At 38.5% G+C, this 7,512-nt stretch overlaps 1 long non-coding RNA gene across 1 annotated transcript; it reads left to right on the forward strand.

Moving 5' to 3' along the window:
- The first annotated feature begins 1,251 nt into the window (after positions 1–1,251).
- LOC105826573 lies at positions 1,252–1,910 on the forward strand. The gene has a single exon (XR_001138317.1). It is a non-coding gene; the product is annotated as an uncharacterized LOC105826573 (long non-coding RNA).
- Positions 1,911–7,512: the final 5,602 nt, after the last annotated feature.

A 7,512-nucleotide genomic window follows, 5' to 3' on the forward strand; every position in this document is an offset into this window, starting at 1 on the left:
TTTTTGATAATGTCACAGCACACATCACATGTCCCATTGAATTGTTATAGGTGTACTCACAGGAGAGATGCACTAAGTGGTTGACCCTATGCTCCTCTGAACAGAACCTCAGAATATCCTTTTCTATAACATTTTAAAGGCAAGAAATTGAAACTTAAGGTGGAGAAACCAAGAGGAGAGATAGGAGAAACTTGATAAATTGATCTAATAGTAATTATAGATACCAAAAAAAGACTCAGACTATTTCAGTTTCCATTTTGTCTGGATGCATTTTGCAGCTCCTTCTGAAGATATTGTGTATTTTAAAAATGTAAAATATTCTTAGATATGGAGAAATGTGATTTGACGAAGTAGGCTGCTAGGAACATCCCTATTCAAAGATTTGGTGGATTCCTTTCCAATGCTTTTTAATGTCTGCACTCCTAGTGTCCACATAAATAAGATTTAATAGGTTTCACCACTTACTTTCCTGTTATAACACTTATACTTCTTTCCAGTAGCAAAATAATTTCTTCTCTTTTATTTTAAATCCCCTCTGAATAAGTCTGTTGAAACTATATTCATCACATATTAAAATCTTACATTAAAAGACAATAAAGGGAATCATGAAAAGCTAGATGTATTTCACCCTCTTATAGTTGAATTCATAAGATTGTATATATCATAAATAGTAATTGAAACTTTATAATCATTTTTAACTACTCATGAAAACAGTCTTTCCCTCTGGATGGGCATTAGTTTAAATGCAAAGAGATAACAAATATCATTTGTGAGTCTAAATAGTGTTGTTCAGTGCTTTGAAAGGGCCGTTATTAACAACTTTGCAGAACACACAGCAACCTGTAATGTGTTCCATGTGCGGTATTTTTAAACCTTTTGTTCGTTTCTAACTGGGGGAGGAGGGAGTCCATTTTATTCTCTTGGGATTTGTCTTATAAGGTGCATCAAATTGAGATTAGTAAGCAGGACAATATTTCTCCTTGCCTAGCTGATGCTTGTTTATTCTTCGTACATATATTAATGTAAAGCACGCCAAAGGACTAGCAATTTTCTTTTATGAACATAGCCTGTAGAGAGATAAATAGCCCTGTGGGAGAGGAAGGTCAAGTTCAAAGTTTTTCTTTCCTTTGGATTCAGGAATAAGCAAATGGAAAGACTAGCCAAACAACAGAGCAGCAGGCATCTGATGGTTAAGCCCTCCCCCCAGGACTTTTTATGTACATAAGCAGAAGTCACTCCAGCAGCTGCGGCGCATTAGTTCCAATAGTTTAACAGGCTGCTTTGTAGCGCTGACAAAAGCCCTGCTAGCGCAGTGGCTTCCCTCCATGTTCCTTTGCCATGCGAGCTCGTCAGTGATCTTTGGCAGGGGCTCGGGAGAGGGAGAGGAGGGGTGACGTTTAGCAGGCTTCCGCCGAGGAGCGCACTCGCCTCGTCTGCACCCAGCCCCGCCGCCACGGAGAGACTGAGGCAGGAGACCGAATGAACTAACAGCAGCTGGATCCGACCTGCTTCCCCGGACCTTTCCCGGACTCCGAGCGACAGAATCCCTGGAAAGAGGCCAGGGAACCACGTTGCCCTGGATTGTCGCCAGCTGTACAAAGTTGACCAGGAAAAATGGCTCAGCAGACGACAAGCCCGGACACCTTAACAGTTCCTGAAGTGGATAATCCGCATTGTCCAAACCCGTGGCTGAACGAGGATCTTGTGAAATCTTTGCGGGAAAACCTGTTGCAGCACGAGAAGTCCAAGACGGCGAGGAAACCGGCTTCTCCCAAGCTCTCTCCAGTGATTTCTCCGCGAAATTCCCCCAGGCTCCTGCGCAGGATGCTTCTCAGCAGCAACATCCCCAAGCAGCGGCGCTTCACCGTGGCTCATACGTGGTAAGGTTCGCACCGACCACACGGAAATGGTGGCTGTCTCCCTTCGGTGACTTTTGTTCCTCCCGCCTTTAATTTCAGGTGAATTTCCTCACCTGAAATTTATCGCAAGTAGTCTCCTTTAACAATAAATCCCACAAATGCCCAAGTCAGGGCAAGGATCCTGGGGAGTGGCTGAGGTGGGGGCGCTTCTCAAAGTTCAATTCCTATTGCAAGTTCCTACAAGAAAATTGGCTTCCAGATGTCAAATGGGAATGCAGTTTTACTCCCATACCTACGTGGTGGCGTTTATTTGATTTCTTAAACTAATATGCCTGCCAGGTTCTCCAACAGCCTAGGAAAGAAAGGATCAGAAAGGGCTGGGGTGGGGTGGAGTGGGGTGGAGGAGAATCACAGTTTGCTTTCTTCCCTGCACGATCCCATCCGCACTTTGACAGACAAAGATGCTTGTGTATTTATGTGTATAACAGGCTGTCCCCATAAAGCCCCTCCTCACTACTGAATTTAACATACAGTATTTATAAACCCAAATATGCCCTTTACAAAGAAAAGAAGAAAGGGATTAGGAATTCAGTGCCGAAAGTTGCAGGCTGGTACTCGGTGGTAGTATTGTGTTCTTTTAATTTGGATTGTTAGAATATTTTGTCAATATTTTAATCTTTTTTTTTAAAAATATTTTTATCTTCTCTGTAATGGGTGAATTTATTTTATGCATATGCTTCCATGTATTTTTCTGGAGGATTCTTGATGTTTTCTGCTCTTGAAAAAACAAAGATTAAAATAAACCAGTTTCTGCCTGAGAAGAAGTGATTCCAGGTTCTGATCAGTGGGTCTGAGTTCCGGGGTCTATGATAAACACCTGGTTACTTCTGGTAGTGGTAGGTTTTATACACTACCTTGACATTTTGGTAAGATGAGCATAAATTATGATAAAGAAAACAGCATAACAAAGAGAAAACAAGTGTATTAGTTGAGAAACTGTTTGACTGAATAATTTTTGTATAGTTTTTCCATAGCAAACCAAAAAGTGTGCCAGGAATGGGAGGGAAAACCCAACTAGACTTCTAGGAAGAAAGTAGCAAAAGTAAAGAGAATCAAAATCTAAACTAGTGACATGGCTGTACCCAGGCATGCATTGTAGATGAATGCAGATGACAAAGGAAATAAAAGGCATGTCACACCCAAAGACATGTCCAATAAAATCACAGTTCTGATTTTAAGTAACTAGATCTCTGATCAGGAAAGTGTTTTATCTCTGAGATTTTAACAGCTGGATGGTATTTCTGAGTTTAGATACAATGATCGTAAGAGGAGTAAGACAAATATTGCATTTTTCAGTCTTGAAGAAATTATTGGGAAATGATGACTTCTCTTGATGAAGCTTTTGTTGAAAAAAATTTGTCAGCAACTAGCAGTGAATAAAAGAAAGGCATAGATAAACACTTCAGATGCTCTGAAGGAGAGGGTTGGCTCAAGACCAGACATCGGGTGCCAAAGCGGGAAAACTGGCTTGAGTTCATAAGGAGCCAGGACCAGAATTTTGGTATCCAGTGTCTCTTTTGGTTGAGCTGCTTTATCATTGTACCTCCTAAATCGTACCTCTTGCTAAATGGGAGATCCTCAACTCAGCTGCTTGATTTCAGTCTAAATGAAGCAACCTAGAGTCCAGCTGAAGGTTATCTGAACTATTTGGACACGTTGAGATATAAGGAAGGCAGGAAATCTCAGGAAAACAGGCTCCCTTCTGAAATTTCTGGCACTTCCTTTTCTGGTGCTGTTTGGAAAAGCGCCAGGAACACAATTTCTACCAATATTTCATTTTGGTATATCAGGTCTCAGCCAGATCAGGGAAGTATAAAGAGACCCATGGAAATGAAAAATAAAAACCATGGTATCGATTTTTAGTAACTTGGAAGCAGTTTCCCTTATGAACTAAAACCATCCAGCAAGGGAGTTGGAAAGAATATCTCAAATTTTCCTTATTGGTTCCATGAGCCCCAAGAATATCCACAGGCATCTTTTGATAAATATCATCCCATCTGTGCTTTTACAATTTGTACTCTAGTGATTACCAAGTTGAGCAAGAACCATTTCTTGGTTTCAAATAATTTACACTTTAGTAGAAAAGGTGAATCATACTCTAAGGCATCTGTTTTGATACTTGCTATTACTAGTACATTCAAATCCTCTGCCCCTCCCCAATTGAGATTATCAGCCATTTAAATACATTCCTTGTATGTTCCTGCCTCCAAATGTTAGTTCCTGCTCCTGGTATTCCCCTCCATTTGATATGCATACATTTAATATCTACTAAGTCTAACATGTTTAGTTTGTATCTAGTGATTACCAAGTTGAGCAAGAACCATTTCTTGGTTTCAAATAATTTACACTTTAGTAGAAAAGGTGAATCATACTCTAAGGCATCTGTTTTAGTTAAGGTAATCTTGTTCTACAAAATACTCTCCAAATATCAGTGGATTGACACAGTGAATGTTTATTTCTTACTTCTGCTTTTTGTGGATACACAGCCTGCCCTGGGTTGCTTCAGGGCCCAGGAATCCTACCATTTTGTGGTTCCCCTGTTTGGAACACGTGATTCCCAAGGTTACCAGGCTTAGCTGAATCAGGGGAAAGACCACAAAGGATGGCAGGAGTGAGTTTTTACGAGGCAGGCCTAGAAGTGTGCACGTCACTTATACTGGTATTCTTCTGGCTAGAGCTTAGTTCGTGACCACTGTTAACTGCAAAGGAGGCTAGGAAACATGTCTCAGATCAAACAATAAGGTAAAACAGATCTGGTGAAGAGCTAGCCCATTTATGTCACGGTTTGTTAATGGCTACCTGGTTTACCCTCTCTATCATAGTTGAATTCCTTAGAATAGCATCTGTGACGATCAGTCCTTGAACCTCTCTCTGCACACCTCCTGCATGAAGATTGTACAGAAACAATTCTATTGTTTAACAGGTCTATTGAATGGAAAGATCTGCTTATACAGTTGAAGTCACTTTCCCTGTAAACTATCATCCATGGTTCCAGGGTCTGCTTTAGGAGCTCTGCAGTTTGAATCTTTGCCTTCTTCCACGTAGCTCTGAAAGCAAGTGGCTTGGAATAACCCACCAGAGAGCCAAGACCCTTTTTCTTCTTCTTGGTACACTCATGCTTGGCGTGATGGCTGGTCAGTGGTAGATGCTTGATAAATATCTGCTAGATGAATTCATTAATCAATACTTTACTGTTCTCATGCTTTTTAAAAAGTCTTTTTTTAACTAAACACCTAGTTATTTCACCTTTATATTCTGTATTTACCAGGTTAATCCTGGTTGTTCTTATCCAGACTTCATTTGGGTTTTCATAACCCATTCAAAGAGTAGCATACTGAGTTGATACAATACTCCAGGTGCTGTGTCACTCAGAGAGCATCTAAGCAGTCAGAAACCAGACTACTTAAACTTAACTTCTGACTTCCCATTTTACTGGTTGTGTGACTTAGGACAAGTTACTTTAACATGTGCTTCAGTTTCCCTGTTACCCAATTTCCTGGAAATAGTATCTATTTGGGGTTGTGGTTTAAGTGCAATTATGTGTAAATTTAAGTGTGTTGCACTGGGCCGGACACTTAGTGAGTGTCATTATAAGCTAATACTTTCTTATTATGTACCATATGGCCATTGTGCCAGTTTTGGTCTGCATGATCCTTTAGGATCATCTTTAAATTTCTAGATTATTATCCTGTCAGTGGTTTGTGAATGAACTGGAGTGAAGCAAAGGGAACATATGTGAAGAGAAAAGAGTTCAAAAGAATAGTGTACATCAGTTTTATGACTATGGGAAAGAGAAGGCAGAAAGGAGAGGCATTTTTGAGGCAGAACCATAGGGTTCTTTGCCTCTTCTCTGCCCACTCCCATTCCACACATCTTTCAAGTCTGTGCTCTTCCTGAGAGCTCCCTCCAGTTTTTCCAAATGAAAGTAATCTGTTACTTCTTCAAATTTCCATAGCACATCTTGCCTCTGCTATTCTATCAATGCTTATTAGTAATCATTATATCACTAGCCAATATGTATTGAACACTGATATTTGTGTTAGGATCAGAACCCTCTGTGTCCATGCTTTTCACTACTATGTTTTACTGTTTTTATTTAATATATAATACCTTGTAGTCTAGTGATTATATACATGACTCAGATTTCATCTGAGTAGGGGATTCCCTCTGACATCAGCAGGAACTCCAAGGTCAGTGGAATTTCTGGTGAAGAAAATTTAACTTCCACTACTAGTTTATTTCAGAAAAATCAGTCAGAAAATTCTTTATATTTTCTCTTCATTAAATTTTAAACACATTTTGTGGGAATTAGGCCTAAATAATGTCATGGAAGAACAAGTTAGAACTGATGGTTTTCAGTCTTTGATAACTTAAAAGTTACTGTTTGGTCTAATTCCAGTCACAAAACCTCTGCTCTTTTATCACACATTCTTTGTAAAAGTAATTTAATATTATAATCACTTTTAAGTTATACATTTTTCATACTTCTGTAATATAAATCTATATATCCACCACCTAGATTTTAAAAATGTCTATATTTTACCATTGTTTGTGTCAGTTCTTTTTTTAAAGAATAAAATGTTATAGAAACTGCTAAAGTCATCCTCATCCTATTCTCCTGTCTTCTTAGAGGATCCTGAAGTCAGTGTGTTCTTTCTTGCATGCCTTTATATTTTAACCTCATATATATGTGTTGTGTTTGTGTGTGTACTGTTTCATACACACTATACTATGCCATACTATACAGTGAAAAAGAGCAAGGAGTGTATATCTTACATATATATATGTCCCTTAGCGACTTCCTCCTTATTACTCCATATTATGGCAATTGAGCTATATTGATGCACATAGACCTGGATCATTCATTTAAACTAACAAACAGTACACAGTCATGCACCACCTAAAGATGTTTTGGTTAACAATAGACCGCATATACGAAGGTAGTCTCATAAAATTATAGTGGACGTGAAAAATTCCTATCACCTAGTGAACTCATGGCACAAAACATAATTCATGGGTTTGTGGAGACGCTGGTATAAACAAACCTACTGTGTTGCCGGTCATATAAAAGTACAGCCCATATAATTATATACAGTATATAATACTTGATAATGATAATAAATGACTATGTTATTGCTTTAAATATTTACTATGCTACACTTTTTATCATTAGTTTAGAGTGTAAATAGGGTATTTTTAACTTATAAAAAAAGTTATAAAAAACATTTTAAAAAGTTTACTGTAAAACAGTATCAGGCAATTCCTTCAGGAGATAATCCAGAAGAAGGCATTGCTATCACAGGAGAGGACAGCTCCATGTGCCTTGTTGCCCATGAAGACCTTCCAGTGGGAAAGATGTGGAGGTGGAAGCCAGTTACTGATGATCCTGACCCTGTGTGGGCCTAGGCTAATGTATGTGTTTGCGTCTTAGTTTTTAACAAAATAGTATAAAAAGTAAAAAAAAAGACATAAAAATTTTGAAAATAAAGCTTATAGAATAAAGATATACAGAAATCAAATATTTTTGTCTAGCTGTACAATGTGTTTATGTTTTAAGCTAAGTATTATGACAAAAGAGTCAAAAAGTTAAAAA

This window comes from Propithecus coquereli, unplaced genomic scaffold, assembly GCF_000956105.1.
Source record: "Propithecus coquereli isolate 6110/MARCELLA unplaced genomic scaffold, Pcoq_1.0 Scaffold9, whole genome shotgun sequence".
Lineage (NCBI taxonomy): Eukaryota > Metazoa > Chordata > Mammalia > Primates > Indriidae > Propithecus > Propithecus coquereli.